Source organism: Macrotis lagotis, chromosome 2 (genome assembly GCF_037893015.1).
Source record: "Macrotis lagotis isolate mMagLag1 chromosome 2, bilby.v1.9.chrom.fasta, whole genome shotgun sequence".
Classification (NCBI taxonomy): domain Eukaryota; kingdom Metazoa; phylum Chordata; class Mammalia; order Peramelemorphia; family Peramelidae; genus Macrotis; species Macrotis lagotis.
In genome coordinates, this window is record NC_133659.1 from 91,146,087 (window position 1) to 91,168,491 (window position 22,405).

The following is a 22,405-nucleotide window of genomic DNA, read 5'->3' on the forward strand; positions in this document are numbered from 1 at the left end:
GCAAAATGAAACAAAGTCAAAAGAAGATCTTCTATTCACAAAAACTGAGATATTAGATAAAAGAAAGATGATCTGAACCTGACTAGAGTTATGGAAAATGTTAGTTATCGAAAAACAGGAAGGAAAATTATATATACTAGATAGCTGAGGGAATGAATCTATTTGAAGATAAACTTCAAAATACATATAACAGTAATTTTGAATGAGTACTGGAAAAGAGAACTTGATGAGCAAAAACCAAAGGACACTTTTAACCCTTTAAGAATGAGATAGTTGAGTAAGAGAAGATATTAGGTGAGAATTTATATAGTAAGGGGAATATGAAGAACATAATAATAACTAGTGATTCTTCATACAGTAGTCCTGAGGTACTTATTTGTCAAATTGTTTATAAAAATAGGGAAATCTATTTCCTTTCTGGGGAATGTATCTAAGATATAACAGATAACTTCCTAAACAAGGTATATCGAAATGGATGGCAATTACTCCCTTATATGATATATACAAATTAAAAATGCAAAATAAAGTGATCTCACTGTACAAGATATAAAACTACATTACAAAATGGAATCATTAATTTTTTTTTGATATTGGTTAAAAAGCATAGTGGTGGATCAGAGAAAGCTATATATATATGCATACATATATATATATATATACATATTTATTCAATCATTTGATAAACATAAAGTCTCCAGCTTCTGACATAAGAATTAACTATTTGACAAAAAAATTGGAAATAGTATGACAGAAACTAGGCATAGATGAACATATCACACTCTACATGAGGATAAGGTTAAAACAGGTTTATGATTTATACATAAAAAACAATACCATAAACATATTAGGAAAGCACAAAATAGTATACCCGCCAGATCTCTGAAAAGGAGAAAGGTCTATGACCAAACAAGAGATAGAGAATATGAAAAAATGCAGAATGGATAATTTTTAATTACAGTAAATTAAAAAGGATTAGCACAAACAAAACTAATTCAACCAGGATTAGAAGGAATGAAGAAAGCTGAGAAACAATTTTTATAATCAGTTTTTCTGAGAAAAACTTTATTTCTAAAATAGAGAAACAAGTCAAATATATTATGAATACAATTTATTCCTCAATTAATAAGAGGTCAAAGGCAGAATTCAGCTGAAAAAATAAAACTAGCTTTAGTCATAAGAAAAAATTGCTCTAAATCACTTTTTTCTTTTTTTAAATTGTTTTTGAACTCTTGCTCAAGTGATGTTTTTAACCTTTTTCATAATCTCTTCAAAGTATAGACCCAGTAGTGGTATTGCTGCATTACAGAATATGCACATGTTTGTTGCCCTTTGGGTGTAATTTTCAATTGCTCTCCAGAAAGGTTCAATGAGTTCACAACTCCACCAACAATGTATTAGTGTCCCAGATTTCCCACATCCCTTCCAACATTGATTATTGTACTTTCTGGTCATGTTGGTCAGTCAGAGAGATGTGAGGTGGTACCTCAGAGATACTTTGATTTGCATTCCAATTATAAGTAGTCATTTAGAGCAATTTTTCATATGACTATGGATTGCTTTGATTTCCTCATCTGTAAATTGTCTTTGCATATCCTTTGACCATTTGTCAGTTGGGGAATGGCTTGTTTATTTTTTAAAGTTTGACTTAGTTCTCTGTATATATTAGAAATGATGATTTATCAGAAGTACTCACTGTAAAAATTGTTTCCCAATTTGCTACATTTCTATTGATTTTGGTTACACTGGTTTTGCCTGTGCAAAATTTTTATAATTTAACATAATTGAAATTATCTGGTTTGTTTTAATGATGTTCTTGATCTCTTCCTTGGTCATAAACTGCTTCCATTCCATAAATCTGAAAGGTAAACTATTCCCTGATATCCTAGTTTTTTTTTTTAACAATACTGTATTTTATGTGTAAATCCTGTATCCATTTTGATCTTATTTTAGTATAGGGTGTGAGGTGTTGGTGTAATACAAGTTTCTTCCGAACTAACTTCAAATTTTGGGCTTCTCTATGTATGCCATCATGTCATCTACAAAGAGTAAGAGTTTTGTTTCTTCCTTCTCTATTCTAATTCTTTCCATTTCCTTTTCTTCTCTTATTGCTGAAGTTAACCTTTCTAATACAATATTGAAAAGAAGTGGTGGTAATGTGCAAACTTGTTTCACCCCTGATCTATTAAGAATGCTTCTAGCCTATCCCCATTGCAATACTGCTTGTTGATGGTTTCAGATACATACTGCTTATTATTCTAAGGAACAATCTATTTATTCTTACATTTTCTAATGTTTTTAGTATGAATGGGTGCTGTATTTTGTCAGAAGCATCTTCAGCATCTATTCATATAATCATATGATGGCTGATAGTTTTGTTATTTATATAAAAATTATACTAACAATTTTCATGATATAGAACCAACCCTGAATTCCTGGGATAAATCCTACTTGGTCATAATGTACTATTCTAGTGATGACTTGTTGTAATCATTTTGCTAAGATTTTATTTAAGATTTTCCATCTATACTTATCAGGGAGATAGGTCTACAATTTTCTTTCTCTATTTTTACTCTTCCTGGTTTAGGTATCAGCACCATATTGGTGCCATAGAAAGAGTCAGAAAGGGTTACATCTTCACCTATTTTTCCAAAGAGTTTATAAATAAAATTGGAGCGAATTTTTCATTAAATGTTTGATAGAATCCACTTGAGAATCAATCTGACCCTGGAAATTTTTTTTTTCTTAGAGAGTTCAATAATTGCTATTGAATTTCTTTTTTCTGAGACAGGTTATTTAGGTATCTAATTTCCTATTCATTTAACCTGGGCAACTTATATTTTTGTAAATATTCATCCATTTCATTTTGATAATCAAATTTACTGGCAAAGAGTTGGGTAACAAGAATTTTAGATTATTACTTTAATTTCCTCCTCATTGGTGAAGAGTTCACCTTTTTCACTTAAGTTGATAGCAATTTCATTTTCTTCATTTTTATTTTCAACAAATTTACCCAGAATTTTATCAATTTTGTTGTTTTTTTCATAAGGCCAACACTTGGTTTTACTTATAAGATCAATAGTTATCTTGTTTTTGATTTTATTAATGTCTCCTTTAAATTTTAGAATTCTTAATTTGGTATTTGAGGGTGTTTAATTTGTTCTTTCTCTATCTTTTTAGTTGCATGTTTAGTTCATTGTTTCCCTCTTTCTCTAATTTATTTATATAGGCATTTAAAAATGTAATATATCCCCTGAAAACTGCCTTGCCTGTATCACATGAATTTTGGTATGTTGATTTTTATTGTCAATTTCTAAGATGAAATAATTAATTTTTTCTACGATTTGTTGTTTGGTCCACTCATTCTTTAAAATTAGGTTATTTAGCAGCGGCTAGGTGGCACAGTGAATAGAGCACCAGCTTTGGAATCAGGAGTACCTGGGTTCAAATCCGACCTCAGACACTTAATAATTACCTAGCTGTGTGGCCTTGGGCCACATCTAAAAAAAAAATTTGGTTATTTAGTTTCCAGTTAGTTTTGGGTCTATATCTCCCTGGCCCAGTATTGCATGTGATTTTTATTGCATCATGATCTGAGAAAGCTGTATTCAATATTTCTGCCTATCTGCAATTAATTATTAGGATTTTATGCCCTAGTATATGGTCAATTTTTGTGTAAGTACCATGTACTGCAGGAAAAAAAGGGACATTCCTTTCTATCCCCATTCAATTTTCTCCAAAGTTTCATCAAGTCTAGGTTTTCTAACAATCTATTTACCTACTTAACTTCCTTCTTGTTTATTTTTTTTAGATTCATCTAAATTTGCGAGAGGGAGGTTGAGGTCTCCCAACAGTAGAATTTTACTGTCTGTCTTCTTATACACACACACACACACACACACAGATCTATCTATCTATCTATCTATCTATCTATCTATCTATCTATCCATAATCTGCTTCAAATGAGTATTTCATTAGCATTATTTTGTAGGATTCTGGTTTTTAATCCATTATGCTATTTGCTTATATTTTAAGTGAGAGTTCATTCCATTCACATTCAAAGTAATAATTACTAACTATTTATTGCCCTCTATGCTATCTTCCTTCTGTTTGTATTTCCCCTTTTTTCACTTTATCCAAATTCACCAGCATTTTGTTTCTGAATACTACCACCTTCCCTGTGTTTTCCCTCCTAATCAAATCCCCTTCACCTATCTTTCCCCTTTCCCTTTTCCTTCCCTTCCTTCTGTTAGTTCCCCTTTTCCTCCCCCCCTCCCATTTTCCTAATTTAATACTTGAAAGGTAAAAAAAACATTCTTAATATAAGTGTTTGTATGCATGTTACCTTTAAGGCAAATCTGATGAGGATAAGATTCAGGTAGTTCTCACCTTCTCCCTTCTTCCCCTATACTACAATAGGTCCTTAATGTAATATTTACCCCCATTCAATTTCCTCCACCCCCCTGTCTCTTTACTGACTCCCTTTTTAAGGTGAAATTGTTTTTAAATAATTCTATCAGAGTCAAAGAAAAGTCATTACTGATCATTTATGTTTAAGTATATTCTCTCTAATAGAGTTGCAATTCTCAAGAGTTATTAGTCTTTCTCCCTGGTAGGGATACAGTTAGTTTCATCTTATTGGATGGCAGTTTTTTTCGCTATATCTTTTTTGTAACCTTTTCTTTTGTCTCTTTGTTCTCCTGTTTGAAGGCCAAATTTTCTATTAAGCTATGCTCTTTTCTTCAGGAAAAGTTGGAATCACCCCATTTCATTAAATGTCCATCTTTCCTCTGGAAGAGAAGGCTCAGTTTTGCTCAATAGTGAATCCTTGGGTGCATCCCAAGCTCTCTTGCTTTTTCAGAATATCGCATTCCAGCTCTTTCAATCCCTCAATGTTGATGCAGCCAGGTCCTGTATAAACCTTATTGTGGCTCCTTCATATCTAAATTTTTTTCTTTCTGGCTACTTCCAGGATCTTCTCTTTTATCTGATAGCTCTAGAATTTGACAACAATATTCTTAGCTGTTTTCATTTTAGGATTCCTTTCTGGAGGGGATTAATATACTCTTTCAATAACTATTTTACCCTCTGATTCCATGACGTCAGGGCAATTTTTCTTCAGTAAATTCTATAATCTTATGTCCAGACTTTTTTTTTTCACTTCAATATTTTCAGGGAGTCTAGTGATTCTTAAGTTGTTTCTCCTAGTTCTATTCTTGAGTTCAGTGGTTTGGCTGATGAGGTATTTTACATTTTCTTCTATTTTTTTTTGGTCTTGTTTAACAGGTTCTTGTTGCCTCAAGAAGTCATTGGTTTCTTTTTTTAGATAATAATTTTTTCATTTACCTTTTGCAACTCCTTGTCCATTTGGTCAATTCTTTTTTGAAAATGTTTTCCATTTGCCCAATTGAAGTTGAGAGAGAATTATTTTTTTTGCATTTGTCTAATTGTGTTTTCCAAGGATTTGTTTTCTTGTTAAAAGTGCTCATTTTCTCTCTAAAATTTTCAATTCATTTTTAAATTTCTTCCAGATTTCTTCAAGGAAGTATTTTAGTGCTGGAGACCAAATCATATTTTCCTCAGAAGTTCTAAAGTGTTAGGGCATTTACCTTCCAGGAAATTTACAATGGGCCCCCTTTTTGCTGGCCTTTCTTCATTTTCCTGAGTTCTTGTTCTGGGGGAGGGACTGGTTCACAGAGATTTCTTGTTGGTATCCCTAGTGGCTTTACTCATTGAGTTTAATAACTCCAAGTGGGCCTGCCAGTAGTGGGTGCTAGAGGCTTTACTCACTGAGTTTAACAACTCTGCTTGGACCCACCACTAGGTGGTGCTCATTGCTTTCTCTGGAGTTTCTGTGACTGATTTAAGTCCCTTTCCCTTGTCCTGATTGGGTGGGTGGCACTGCTCTGCTGGATACTTTCATCTTTGAACAATGAAACTATGCCTGGGGCAAGGTAATTGTTCTTCCTATTCAGCTGAGGGAGTTCTGCTGCCCACACCTAAACCTAGGGAAGGGGGGGGGGGTGTTACTGTGTTTTTTCTTTGAAGAGGAGTCCACTGAAGTGAAAGTATGGAATCTGAGGTCCTCCAGACCAGAGGAACCCAGTGGATTGATGTCTGCAACACTCTGTACTGCAACTCACCCTCTAGTCCTGATGGATTACCCCAGAGCATCAGTCCCACAGTCAAAGTGTCCACATCACAGTTGACTCTTAGACCATGGCTCCCACAGTCAATGCCTCTGTGGCTGATCTTAGCTTAGTCCCATCTCACCCCATCCTGGCATTCTCCCTGCTCTCTATGCCTGGCTCACCCACAATCCCTGAAGGCAGACCTTGAGGTAGATATTCTTCTCCTAGCTTCTTTTTCTAGGTTTTGCTGATTGAATTTCTGTTAAGAGGTTTGTTCCATATTATTTCTGAGGGTAAACCAGGAGACCTTAGCATAGGGCCTGTCTTCTCTCTGCCATCTTGACTGGAAGTGTCCTAAATTGTCTCTTGATTAGAGAAATGCAAATTAATACCACTCAGACATACCACCTCACACTTGATGTCAGAAAATGAAAATGATAAATGTTTGAGGGACATTCAATGCATTGTTGGTGGAATTGTCAACTGATTAGCAATTCAAGAGAGCAATTTGTAACTATGCCCAAAGGCAATTATATTGTACATATCCCTTGATCCTGCAATATCATTACAAGATCTGTAATACAAAGAGATCCTAATAAAAGGAAAAGAATCCACATGTACAAAAATATTTATGGAGGTTCTTTTTGTTGTGTTAAAGAATTGGAAATTGAAGAGATGTTCATCAGTTGGGGAATAGCTGAATAACTACACTACCACCTAATACATGATAGATGGAAATGCCTCAATATCTAGTCAAATGGACCAGATCTGGAAAAGCTGTTCAGATTCCACATTTGGATCTGAAGGAAGAAACTGTGGGGGTCCCTATTGGTGAAAGTCATAATATTATGGATCCTTTAAGTAGTGAAAGTCATTATTGGGTTTCCTAGCCACTCTTTTGACATAAAGGTCATGATAAAAACAGTTTCCTAGCAAAATTTTCTAACAATGAAAGGCATAATAATAAAGAATGATTCCCTATAAATGAGAAGCTTTGCATTATTCAAATCATGTTTATTGTAAACCAAAAGAAAATCACTGACTAGATCATGGCAAGTGAACAGCTTCTACCAAAAGGAAACAATATGATATGACATCCAGGTTTCTGTAATCTGAGGCCAATAATGAACAAGTAAATCCCCAAATATCAACCAATCAGCACTAACATGCAGAATGACATATTTAAGATTTGTTTTTTTTCCTGGAGAATATTTTTGGAAAGTAGGAAAAGAGATTCCCTTAATTGTCTTGATATTTGTGTCATCTGATAGAATAGTAATCAAAGTATAAAAGCATTAGCTACAACATAGACCAAATATTAAATCTTCCATATCTTGTGTATTAAACAGTGATACTCAAAAAGGAATGGAAAAATCCATATTTTGAAGATGACTTTATGATGGGAATCTATCCAAATATCTATACTGAGAAAAGTTTGTGTCTTTTGATGTCACTTCTTCACCACTCCCAGTAGGACATTAAGGTAGGGTTTGTGAAAGTATTCAACTTTAGCAGATGTTACTATTATACTCGACAGTGAGTCTGTCATTGTTCATTTCTTTAGTAATCCCTATTATGATGTTTACAAAAGTAAATTGTCAGTGAATGGAATCACTTGTGTCATGTAATATTTGAATAAACTCTGAGGGAGAGAATTGAAGAAGTGATCAGGTTATTAAAGACACACACTTATACATACACACACACACACAAAGCCCATAGTGAAAAATTAGTATCATAGCACCTTGCCTATGCCAACAGTATCACTTCATAAATATTACAGGTATGGAATAAAAGTGGAGTGGTTCTAAAGGAAAAATGTTGAAAGTTCAGACTATTTACAGTGCACCAGGTCTTTGGTGATGCCTGAGAGCATATTTATTTTTCTTTGTTAACTATGTAAAATTTCTCTGCTTTTATGGTAAACTCTCCTAATCAGTAGAAAGACAAACAAATATATAGATCTCTGATAATATCAACATTGATACCCTCTCCTTTTTCCAGTTAAAACATCTTGTGAATTTTCTAGTCACTGTTTCTTTCTTAACCTCATGTTTAACATTTACCACAGTATATTATATATATATATATATATATATATATATATATATATATGTATATATTCCAAATTTATACATATATATGTATAAATTTGGAATTAGGGACATCTGAATTTGAATCCTTTCTCAGACTTACGTAGACAACCAAACATCAAAAAAAGGGTGACCTTTTTCAACTTACTCCTTAAGCTCCATGTGTTCTTCTTCATATTGATTTGGAATAATAAGAACACTTCTCTCAGGATCATTGTGAGAATAAAATGACAACATATATGAAACAAAGCTTAAAACATCATATATATTTTATCTATATGTATTATGATTGCTATTTTATTCTATTTTTGCTATCACTAATGTCTTTCAGATTGTTTATAGTTATACGATTATCTGGACATGTTTGCAATAACAATTAATTTTAAGTAATTTTATAGTTTATAAAATGTAGATAAAGTTAATATTGACTGGCTTCAGTGTATAATAAGTATTTAGCAATAAAAATGGAAACTTAGAAAAGTAATTTTTACTTATCAAATAAAAAGTACTGCCAGTTATTTGACATTAAAAATATCTGATTTATAAAACATTTAATTAGTGGGAGGGAAAAAGTCCTTAAAACTAAACTGAGAAATGAAACGTTTAAAATTATATGATTTGAACTCCCACAAAACTCCACTATTGATCTATATAATGCAATTTAAAACTTTGGACACTTAAAATTAGATTTCTGTGAAGCTTTTGAGACCATAAATGTAATTTGTGATACAATTAGAGATACTACTCGATGGTATTTACTAAGCCTTCAATAATTTGTTGAATGAGATAAGTATACCTAGTTTGTGTAAAAGGTGTTTGGTTTACCATATAATTCTGCATTTCTATTTCCTAATATAATCCAACAGGAACAGTACTTGTTCTACTTCATCACTCAGAAAAGCAAACATAAATTTCTATTAGCTTTTGATTTCTTTATTTTACATACATTATTTATTTTAGGTTCTTTTATTTATGTAGTTCTAGTGGTATTGATTTTTAGATGAAATAAATATAAATTATTTCACTAAAGTCTGATTCTGATGCTTAATTGTGTCATTGAGGTGACCCTATCTTCCCAGAGGATATGTCCATGGAGAGTACTGTCAAGTCCTATTAAGCTGCTACTACAGGTCCAGTACTCTTTGACCATTTAAAGATTACCCTTTTAAATTTTAATGAGACTTGTCACCAAAAGATTGACTCTTAACATGATAAATATTTTCTTTTTGGTCACACAAGTTCATAAAATGTCTTCTGCTGTGATTTAGATGGTTTGCATTTTGCATTGATGTAGAATTTATCAACAGAAATTATGTTTCTTTTGAAGTATTAGAGAAGTGAATTAAATATAGAGTGGTTATTTACATCATACAAGTTGAAATGTCTTTTTCTCAAATATTTATAATCCTAAATCTAGAACAGAAAGAAACTTCACCTTAGATTCAATCCAGTTCAACACCCTAATTTTATATATGGAGAAGCTCAGAGAGATAGAATGATTGTTATTAAAGGTCACAAACAGTAAGTGGGAGAGGTAAGTTCTGAATCCTAGTTCAGAGTATTAAACACTGTCTATATGATATAAATAAATTCAAAATAAATAGATGATATATAGTTTACCTGTATGACAAGCAAACATCCCACCCAAGATTGATTTTATATTATAGAGGATAGACTCTGTTAAACATATAATGAATAAAAAAAATGAATACCTATAAAATCAACCAGATCTATTTATTTCCTGGATTAATATGACATTGACAGAAGTTTAGTTAGAATAGATAAATTAAATAAACCAATAGAAACATGTTAACATCTATTCTTCAAATAAATATTCTCCCACCACTCTCTTTCAATCAAAGATTGAGGACATTTCCCTTTTCACATCTTTTAGTTAAATATGAGCCTAAAGACATCAAACTCTTAGAAGCTTAGGAACTTATATTCTTTTTACCCATTATTTTGGACCTGGCTACAATTTTCTACAGTCTCTGTGCAGCAACTGAAAATAATGCAAGTTCATTTATCCTCCTCATGGTACCTTTCCTGGTCACCTGCATTGATTGAGATATCCTGGAATCTTCATAGAATGCTTGCTTCAGTTTACTTATATTTAGCCATCAATGTAGATGGAGTGCTGTATCTTCTCCATTTTAAATTGAAGCAACATGTGGGCATGGTCAAAATAAATACTAGGGGAAAACTGGATGAATAGATGGAATTTGAGTTATTTTCTTCTCTCTAGTGTGCTTTACCTCCCATACCTAATTAGTTGCCAAAGTTTTTCAAATTACCTCAACAATAACTCACTTCCATTTAATAGTTCAGACTAGTCTCTTGTTTCAACAATAGCAATAACGACATAATGTGTCCTGCTACCACAAGTATCTCTCCTCTTGAATCCATCCTCTTGCACACAATAGCCAAATTGAAATTTCTAAAGTACAGGTGATCCTGCTACAAATATTGTTCCAAAAGATTCAGTGGCTCCTTGGTGTCTCTAAGAAAAAAATATGAAATTCTGTACTTAACATTAAATTTCTTTTCAATCTGATTATAATCTATCTTTGCCAACTTATATATCTGCACTCTTTTTCACATAATCTATGGTTTTGAAAAATTTCAATATTCACTCTTATATTTGCCACTGTAATTTCAAAGGATGTCTCTCCCTCTACTTTGTAATGCATTCCCGCGTCATAATTACCCAGAGAAACACTGGAATTTTTCAAAATGCAACTTGATTACTATCTTTCCATTGGACCTGAATTTTTACTGTGCCTTCTAGCTGTTGATACAGTCTTCACCTCAAAATTGATATTTTTCTTTACATTTGTATGTGCGCATATCCAACCATGCATAAAGATGCAATATATACTGCACAAATGCTATATCTCTCTATATCTCTATCATAAGCTCTATGTCTATATTTATAAATATCATCTATGTATCAGTTTGGAATGTACAAATATGTGGACATGTTTCCCCGAAAATAAGGCTAAGCTTCTTAAAGATAAGAATTATTTCATATTAGTCTTTTTTATTCTTAACACCTGCAATGTGTTATAAAATATGTGTGCAGATAGATAGATAATAGATACGAAGATAGTAACACAACCTAAGTGTATTTTTCAATTTTAGAGTTTTTCAAATTAAAAAAGTATTTTAAACTTTAGAAATAGAATTTCTATAATATAGCAGAAGAGCAAAAAATATATTTCAGGGCAGGTAGGTGGCGCAGTGGATAGAGCAGTGGCCCTGGAGTCAAGAGGACCTGTGTTCAAATCCAGTCTCAGACACTTAAAAATTGCTTAGTTGTGTGACCTTGGGCAAGTCACTTAACCCCATTGCCCTAAATAAAAAAAAGATTATTTCACTTCAAACTGCAAATAAATTATGTACAATTTGCTTCTGTAAAATACATACATACATGCTATCTATCTATCTATATATCTATATCTATAGATATATATTCATATAACATTTATCATATAACTTTATTTTTATTTTCTCCCCTTCCCCTTACTCTGAGAATGGCTGCCATTTTTCGTTTTGTAAATTATCTTAATGAAAAATAAAAAGGAAAAAGGAACTAAATCTACAAGAATATTTATTTCAGCTCCTTTTTAGTGGAAAAGAATTGGAAATTGAGGATATGCCCATCAGTTTGGGAATAGTTGAAAAAATGTGGTATGTGATTATGAAGATATTCTCAGAAAAATCTGAAAAGATTTACAGAACTTGATGCAAAATTAAATATTCTGTATACAAAGTGACAACAGTATTATAGGATGATCAGCTGTGTATGATAGTTTTTCTCAGCAATACTATGATCCGAGGAAACTCTGATGAACTTCTGATGAAGAATTGTACATATACCCAGAGAAAGAGTTGATGGTATCTGAAATCAAATTGAAATATATTCTTCAGAATTTATTTTTCTTAAAGTTTCTTTTTGGGGGTGGTATCTATATTTTCTTAAATGAATGTTATGATGATGTTTATCCTTCATAGTCCAAGAGGAAAATGTCATCATATGAACATATGAGGGCATGACATGCCCAATTATGTTTACAAAATGAGGGAAGTGTTGTGCAAAGACATTCTTCTGCCTTGCCTTTGCCAAAACTACTCCACTCCATGGCATGATTGGGTAGGAACCAGGACTTTTGATGATGATCTGGAAATTATGGAGTTCTTGGCCTTTGAGTAATGTTTTTTTCCTCCCTATCATAGAGGCACCACTGCACTCTAGCAATGTCAGACAAAGTAAAAAATATGTGATATCTGGTGACAAAATGGCGACACAGGAGACATCATGATGCCTTAGCTACATGGTGTGCAACAGTATGGACAATCCAAATTAGTCTCTAGATGAACTAATCTTTAGTATAATCTTTCATCTTGTTTTCCCAGTTCAATTTTCCCAATTCAGACATCAGAGTTTTAAAAACAAGTGATAAAATTATTTCCTATGTAATTATGGAAAAATAAAATGCTCAAGAAACAATTTAAAATAAATTATCTTCATCTTTTTTATGTTGACAAGGTCATGATCTTATTAATTTTGGATTCTTTTCTCACAATGCTTTTGACAGCAGTTCTCATGATAAAATTTTATCCCTTAAATCTTCCTTAAAGGTTCTACCTACTATACTGGAGAACTTGCATTAGGACTTTAATGTGGGGGTAAGATATTTAATTATCTTCCCATTTTTTGCTATACATCATGACCACCCATACATGTTTTCCAGGTATACATATCCTTTTTTTTTTTTTTTTTTGCAAGGCAAATGGAGTTAAATGGCTTGCCCATGGCCACACAGCTAGGTAATTATTAAGTGTTTGAGACAAGATTTGAAGCCAGGTACTCCTGACTCCAAGGTCAGTGCTCTATCCACTGCGCCACCTAGCTGCCCCATACATATCCTTCTTAACCTCCTCCCTCCAGGAAACAGAATTTATTCTTTCTTTCTAATGGGTGAAATTGAAACAATTTTCCTTGGAACCTAGGGATCATCTTGCCCATTTGCAAAACATGACAGCTATATTCTGGCCATCTTTCTCATTACTATTCCACCAAAATCTTGGTCTTTGCTTCAGAAAACTGGATTGATAGATGAAATTTTTACTTAACTTGCCCAGAAGCAAATCTTTACATCTCTTTAATAGCCAATTCTAAATTATGCATATAAATCTATATGTATAGATTTATATGCATATGTATGTATGTATTACTCAATTTCTGTGTTTTTAGTTTGCCTTTATTTGTGTCTTACCCCATTAAAATAGAAATTTCTTAATGGTTGAAACTGCTTTATTTGTATTGGAATCTCTTGCACAGTGCTTTTTCTAGCACATAGTATCAAATGCTTTTCTACTGCTACCTTTGATAATTCATTGATATCTTTACTGATGCCTAGGTTTTCTTCATATCTATTGGTCATTGTGAGAGAAAGGTCTAATACCAATAATTTTTTTATTTCAGATTTATGAGTTAATCAGAAGCATTAGTTATTCAGATTTAAAGTTGGGTTATACTGAGGTACTTACAAATCCTTGAACAATTAATAAAAGGAGGTTGATTTTTCACTAAAATAGTACAAGTATGCAACAAGGCTATAGTGGCATGTAGTTTTGCTAACTTCATTCCTATATGGAAAAAAAACCCCATAAAGTTAATGTGCTCTGGTTTTCAGAAATACTGTCACAAAGGCTTTGGAAGGATACTAAATCTATATTAGATAGAACTTTTTGTACCCTCAGGTAATATGGATTTTTGCATTGGGGAGACAGAGGGAAAATCAGCTTTGTTGTCTTTTAAAGAAAACTAACCCCTTTTACAAAGAACTTTGATCTTATCACATTCATCTCATTTAATATTTTTAAAATACCTTTTTAAAAAAATACCTTTAAAATATTACTATTAAGTCACATATTATGTTAAATTCCAGGGATACAAAGCCAAATGAAGATCCCTGTCCTTAAGGTGTTAATTAATTAATCGAGTAATATGTTTGATGAAAATGTATATTTTAATATTATATTGATATATATAATGTCAATAAAATAATAGTGTTAAAATATATGGCAGATAAAATAACAGAAGCTCCATTTTCCATTTAAAATAAACTTTTTAAGAAATCCATTGGAGGGCTCTCTCCTTCCTTCTTATGTAGCTGCTGTTGGGGCTACAAGAGCACCGCAGCTATGGCCATCTGGTACCCCACAGCTGTGGGCTACAACAAGGGAAACAAAGTTATCAAAAACTTTGCGAAGCTGTGATGCTTCTGCCCTGGGCTTTTCACCAAACACTAAATTTGTGAGAGATATAATCCTGGAGGTGTGTGGGTTTGCCACTTATGAGAGGCAGGCCATGGAATTGTTAAAGGTCTCCAAGGATAAGGGAGCCCTTAAGTTCATCAAATAGAAAGGGTGGGAACACACATCCTTGCCAAGAGGAAGATAGAGGAGATCAGCAATGTCCTAGCCGCCATGAGGAAGGCTGCTGCCAAGAAGAGCTAAAACTCTTCCCTGTCTGCCTTCTCCATTTACCCAATAAAGATTTGACAGATAGGAAAAGAAATAAGAAAAGAAATCAGCTAGATACAATAAATTTATTCAACTTAGTTTTTAATATCATAAATGAAAAGGAAAGTTCCCAAACACTTGGTGGGAATCACAGGGCTCTTATTTCACCAGTAATGTGCTATCTACCTCCCCCAACTAGAATCAATAATAAATGATATAGTTGGATATGTGTAACAGAATGAAATAAATAAGTAAAAATAAAATTGAAGTGATTTTTAAGCGGAAAACATATTTTATCAGTTTTTCTTTATGTGTCTGTGTTTGTGTGTTCTCATCTTTTTTTTTTATTTGTACATGCTCTTCTGCTTGCTACCTGATAAGCTGAAACTGAATGATAAGCATGCCAAACACTAGGAAGCCATTATTTATAAAAGGAATTGATGACTGTGAAAATAAAGCAATTGAATATTCATAGAGTCACAAAAGCAAAGAATTCAGAGGACATTTGAATCCCAGAATTCCAAGGAAACTCAGAGGCCTCCTCATCCAATCTCAATGAGTAATAAAACATTTCTGACAAATTCTCATCCACTTTTAACATACATTTGTGGAGAAACCACTATTCTTTCATTTTTTGAGAATTCCATTTATTAGGTACTCCACCCTTTTTATTTGTTCTAAATCTTCTTAGCATCATTTTTGCCTATTTCCTTTAGTTATAAGAATAAGCAAAATAAATACCCCTCTTCTTAATCAAAGTACTTCAAATACTTATAGACTTTTCATTAGCTTTGCTGTCCCCCAAGTCTTATCTAAGCAAAATATTGCTAATTTTTTTATCCTTACTTATAAAGCAGGGTCTCTAATTTTCCCTCAGCATTTGAGTCACATTCTTCTGGATGAACTTCAATTTGTTATTGCTCTTCTTATAATGTCTGGCACAGAATTGATCATAAAATTGAAAATGGAATCACCATGTAAAAGTATGAGAGAGGAAAACCTATAAATTCAGTTTAAGATCAAATTATATGTTTGGTGCTACCATTTTGAAATGTTTAATAGACTACTAAATCTCTCTGACCCTTTTCTCATTAATTGTTATTCATTTGTCTGTGTTTGCAACTAATTTTAAAAAGCTGTCAATTTTTTAATTTATCCTTATTAATTTTTTTATATAATCTTTCTTTAAAAAAGCCTTCAGAGATCTTTCGAGATCTTGATTTGGTCACAGAATGCAATGCTATTTATCTTAAGTTTTTATTTTCTACAGTATTGATGAGTATGCCATTTCTAACTTTATTGAATTAAAAAATCAATCAAATTTGTGACATATAAAAGTTAGAGAGACATAGTGATGAATCATTTATATACTAGCAGATAATTACTAAAAGGGAATAAAAGGGACCAGTGGCACTCTTGAATGACAAAGATCCCTCATGGAATCCACTCAAGGATAATGTACCCTTGAATGAGTGAGCATTTCTGATAGAGACAATCAATTCTAATTGGATAAAATTAAGGAGAGAATGAATATTTTATTTAGAGATGAACCTATCCTATTTAAAAACTGTAGGACATGGCTGATCATTTCATGCTTACTCCCAGAAAGCTTCCAACCTTGGGCAATCTAGAAAAAATAATCTACCTTGTTACACCCAAGTTTTAGTAGAACACACTTTCCACTTTGATAGTATCTGAACAAATTGAGGGGAAAATTAATCCTATCCAATTAACAGTAATGTCTTTCAAATGATGATTTGATCTAGTAGAAAATGAGAAGATAGGAAGGGGAAAAACCCTGGATCTCCTGCCAAAATTGGTTATTTAATAAACATTTATTTCAAAGTACAGAGAAAAAAAGACCACTCTCCTTTACAAGGAAAGACTCAATTACATTAGTAATCTACACATCTGAATCTTTTTTATTTTCACTAGAATATCATTGAAGGCTCAAATCCAGCTATACTATAGCCAGATAATACTTTGGATCTACCTTTATAGAACAACTTTAAAAAGAAAAACAACTATTAGTCTACATTTATCTGCTACAACTTTGCATCAAAAAACCCCATTAATCTAATGTAGAATTCTAGATTTGTAATAAATTTCAATCTAAACACTTACTAGCTATGTAATTTAAGTCCTCTTAGCCCAAGTTTCCTCATTTGTATGTATTGAGATACGCTCTATAGTATTAGCTTCTAACCTTTTTAAAAAAAAAACTTTTAAAGGGTAAACAGGTTAATAAATATGTAAAGGAATTTGCAAATTTTAAAATTCTCTCTAGATGGAAGATATTGTTCTTGTCAAGAGAAGATAATCTGTTATAATATCAAGTTGACTAATGGTCCATTTCTTTTAAAAATGTTTTTATAAAAATAAATCCAAGGAATTCTATTGATATAGTATGGTTTGATTTGAATGTTCCATGATATTATATATAAAAAAGACCCGGATGTGCAGATTACATAAAGTAGTTGAACTTTTTGTCCTAAAGGAGCATCTTCAAACAACAAATTGTTGTAGTATTGATCTTGAGACCACATAATAGTTTTCTTTTAAGGAACTTTGTAGTTTATAGAATCTATGCATGCAAGTCATTGTTATAAGATTAGGCTTGATAATTATGAGGTCATGATACTAGTGTACCTTTAGGGAGATTGTAAGTTTAAAGAATATTTTCATGCTAAAATACAATTATAAGGGGCATCTAGGTGGCACAGTGGACAGAAGTATAGGAGGACTGGATGCTTGTCTCAGACACCTGTCATTTGCTAGTTATCTGACCTTGGACAAGTCACTGCAACCTGAATGCCTCAAATCCAGAGCCATCCCCAGTCCTCCTGATTCGTATCTGGTTACTGGACCCATATGTCTCCGGAGGCTGGTGATTTAGTACACCCCTCCCATTCACATCCAATTCATGTGTTTGTCATGGCATCACCTCTCTGATGTCATAGTTTTCTTCAAGAATGAAAAACAGACATCAGCACAATAATATTTTTGAAAGGTGATATGACTGTATGTTCCCAAAATTATTTTATGTACCATTAACTTGTTTTTCTTCTTCATGTCAAATTTTCAATGTAATTATTTGCCCTAGTCCCTGATCTGTTATTCAGTCATCTTCAGAGAGACAATCCAAAATCATGTTACAAAACTCCAATCTCAGAAGAATGTTTTGAAGGTCATCTTCTCCAGAAGGAGCACAGCTTTCCTATTGAATGGACCCTTGTCTCTGAGTCCCCATAGTGCTGCCTTTAAATAGGTTATATGCCATGTTAATGTGGATGCTGGAGGGGGATATTCCGTTCCCTTTTAACTCCTTCCACTTCACTCTCTTTTCTTTTTTTTTTTTGTGCAATTGCAACTCTCATTAAACTGACTCCTGTTGTTTTACATGTCATTCTCAGCAATGTAACTCATGAAAGGTTTGTTTTTCTAATGTCTCAGACTAGTTCACAAGTCTTTCCTTAGAGATAGACTGGCAACCCATACACAGGCTTAAGCTATTTACAATTGCACATACATTAGGGGGAGCATGGTGCTGTGAACCCAACTGTAAAATGTTGTGGTCAATAAAGGAATCCTATATCCATCCAGGATTCCCTTATGCTAGTTAACTATCTCAAAGCAACTGGCACAGTAAAACAGGCTTTAAAATTTTGAAATAAAATAAAGAACTGACTTAGATTCAGGCAAACTTCTGCTTTTAAATTCTACATCATTATGGTTTTAAGATAACAGGTAAGCAATTTAATCTCTCAGTGATCCAGGCAGCGCTCTAAAAGCATGAATTACAGAGCAATTGCCCAACTATCAGATGTGTGAGTTTTGTTATTTGAAATTCCCTACAGAAATTAAATCTCAAAATGAGGAAGAATAAAACAAAATAACAACAAAATGATTATTACCACCCTTTCTAAATCCTTTAATAATATGATCCAAACCTTCTACTGCCTAACCCAGGAATGACAATTAAGCTTATTTAGTCTAACACTGAAAAATTTACCATCTTTTCTTAAATTCCCATTTATAATGATCTCATCAAATTATTTCTCTTACAATAGGTATAATGGAAGCAATGATATGCACCAGTCTCAGAAAAATTGAGTTTATATGGTTAAATTGAGGAAAGAAATTGAGGAAAAGTGGTTAGGGAAGAAATCTGTGGCTTATACAAACAATATCTCAGAATCACAGAAATTCCATGTAATAATGTTACCATAAAGAAAAAAAGTGAAAAGAAAAGAAATATAAAAATAAGTGAATGAAGAATATCTCATTTTTATGCTACAAAATAAGAATAAAAATAGCAATGGGTTTGAGGACCCGGCAGCAAGGTAGTGCAATTGATGACTTGGTGGTCCTAGAGTTGGGAAAACCAGAGTTCAGATATTACTTCAGACTAACTGTGATTACTTAGTAAATGACTTCACTATTTATGCCTCATTTCTTCATCTGTAATATAGTAAAAAAGTGACAAACCACTTGGGTTCTTTTGCCCTAAAAATCTCAATGGAGTCATAGAGAATTTTACACAAATGAACAAAACAACAACAGCAGGAGCAGCAATAATGACAACAGCAACAATTCATGATGGGCTGGGAACACTCTTCTCATTTCCTTTCCTCTAAGGTGCTTCTATTTAAGATATATGCATGTGGTCTGGACTGCTTTCTGTTATGGAGTGAGATTACCTGACCACTTAGAAGGAACATGAATTTCATTTTTTCACATACTGTTGCTTATGCACCATATCCTAGTACTGAAAGAAATGCTGAAACAGAAGTTTTGGTTTATTTCTAAAACACAAAATAAATGTAAAACAGGAGACAGTCATAAGTGTATACTGAAAAACAAACTTTAATAATATAGGATTCAGTATTTCAATTTATAAGTACTCATATTCTGTCCAGGAAAAATAATTCTTCAACCAGTACTAATTTATTCTTTATTTCACCTCTGCTTTTCATTGTATCCTCTTACTAAATATCTTCTAGAAAACCAGATCAGGGATTAGGTTTTTCCTCCTGACAGAAGTTCTTTTCTTTCAGAAAGTGCTAAATTCAAAGTCAAAGACTTGTCTTCCTACAATAAGTTGGTTTCACTAAAAGACGCAGAATAATGGAACCTTTCTTCCTGAGAAGATGGCAGTCAACCTGTATAAGTCCTTCTCAGAATTGATGGTCATTTACTTATTATCAGGTTACAAAATTTCAAAACTCAAGATCAGGTTGATGTAAAGAGATATTTTTATGCTTTATTGGCACTGAACATATTGTAGTCAGGTTTGGAAATGAAGAGAACTTCCTCCCATTCTTCATGGAACAAAATATGAAATAATCCTCACATGACATGATTGTGGGAGGAAAAAAAAGCAGTACTCAGAGGACATTGGAGAAATTCATGACAATTGGCAGAAATTCAAATAACCAAAAAAGTGATAAAGAAAAAATAGAATAAAGGATTTTATGAATGAAATATATTGTTAAAAAATAATAGTTGAGCAATATGGGCAGAGAAAGAGAAAGTCATTGTGCAGTCTGTATGATTCAGTGTTATACTCATGTAAAGAGAAAGCAGTTATCCTCAAGCAAATTGAATGTAGTCCTCTTTCAAAGGAGGTAAAAGTCAGAGGACATATTTAAATAAGTTATGATTTACTTCATTAATTGGAGCATTCACATATATGAAATTGTGAATCTAGTTGACTCTCTGAGCACTGGGAACAAATTCCACATTATTTAACACCAAATCAATGCATCCAATTAACCACTCAATACTCCTTTCTGAAAGGTATATTTAGGAAACATCCTGAATGTCAATACCTAAGGATATGTGAGCTTGTTGTTTGATTATACTATGCTTTTTGTTATCAATCAACCTGGATATTCAACACTGGCTATCTTTTATGAAAAAAATTTTCTCAATTAAAATTTTTCTTCAGGTTTTTACTCCTTATTCTCTTCCAAGAATTTTTCAGTAATGATCCAGAACCCATTTCAACCTGGAATCCCGCACCAGTCCTATTCTTATGCTATTGGAAACACTATTATAAAAAAAAAAAACAAAAATAAAAAAAAACAAACAAAAATACTGAGGTTAACAAAGCTTCCAGTCATTTCCAGGCTACATTCTTGAGTCACCACCATCCTGAATTTTTCTATGATGCCTCTAGACCAAGAATAGTTATCATCCATTCTCTTTCAAGTTTTCTTTTACATATTGTCATCCCCCATTAAAATATAAGCTCCTCTAGTAAAAAAAAAAAATCTTTCTGGTTATATTTGTATTTCCAGTGTTTAAAACAGGGCCTCACACACAATAAATGCTTAATAATGCATATTGATCTGATTTATTTTAAATAAATATTTATCGACTTATTGCCAAAATATATGTTGCTGAGCTTGGTGAAGACAATCAAAGCAAAATGAAAACTAGTCCTTGCTTCCAGGTAGCTTACATTCAACTTGGAATGAACATATCTAAACAAATGAGCAAATGCCACAAATTTAAGTAGTTACAGACATTGAATACTGAAAGAATTATAAAAAGGTCTCTCCAGGAGGTGAAACCTATACTAAATACGTGCTTAAATGCCTATTGCATTGTATGGGCATCAACACAATAGTTCAGATGTTAATGAACAACAACAATGACAAAAAATGACTTACAAAGTTCATGTGATGATTTGTCTTTGTAACATCTTCATTAAATATCTATCTGATTTGTTTATTTTTTAACTGTCACCTCATGAATGATGAAAATTTCTGAACATGCCAGGGCTGGCATGATGCAGTTTATTTGCTTATACTCAGAGAGCATGGAGCAAACTGTCATCCGTTCACCTCCCATCATTATTCAGAAAATCTGTTGTTGGGAGGGCAGTGTCAGGGAACACCAGATGGTGGCAAAGAGTGTCGGCTTTATAAAAAACAGGAAAAGGAGGATTTATTAACTTAGAACACTCAGTACACAATAACTGCTGAATCCTGGCTAACATCCACAGAATGGAAGAAAAAAATAATTATATTGTTGCTCATTCTACAATTATGAAAATCATTGTGATCATTTTATATTACTAGAATATGAGGACCCTAGATTTCATTCCTGATCTTACTGAAAATTCTGAAAAGACTAAAGTATAAAAGATTGAGAATGTAGCATGGTGGAAAAAGCCTTTGGCTGGGCATTAGGACATTTGTGTTCTCCAATTATTTGCCATGCTATTATGAACATCTGTGGGTAACAGCCACAGAATAGAAGAAAGAATTCTATTGTTGATCATTCTAAAATTATGAAAGGCATTGTGTTAAATTTATAATTCTAGAATAAGAAGATCCTAAATTTACAAAAAATTCTGGCCTGAGATTGAGAGCAAAAAGATTATATAAGTATGTAGTGTAGTGGAAGCACTCTTTGGCTGGGAGTAAGGACACTTGTGCTCTACAATTGGTTATCATGCTATCATGAAAAAATAATTGAACTGCTGTGAACCTGCTAGCATGCTCTGAACCATAAAACAAATCTATAAATTGATTTCAGCTAAGGACCTTTTTAAAAAAATCATTGAAAAGTTCCAGAATCAAAGATTCATCTATTAAACACTTATACACCTAGTACCAAGACAAATGCAAAAAATAAAAATAC

At 32.7% G+C, this 22,405-nt stretch overlaps 1 pseudogene; it reads left to right on the plus strand.

Moving 5' to 3' along the window:
• The first annotated feature begins 14,431 nt into the window (after nucleotides 1-14,431).
• Nucleotides 14,432-14,746, plus strand: LOC141511910 (large ribosomal subunit protein eL36-like; annotated as a pseudogene).
• Nucleotides 14,747-22,405: the final 7,659 nt, after the last annotated feature.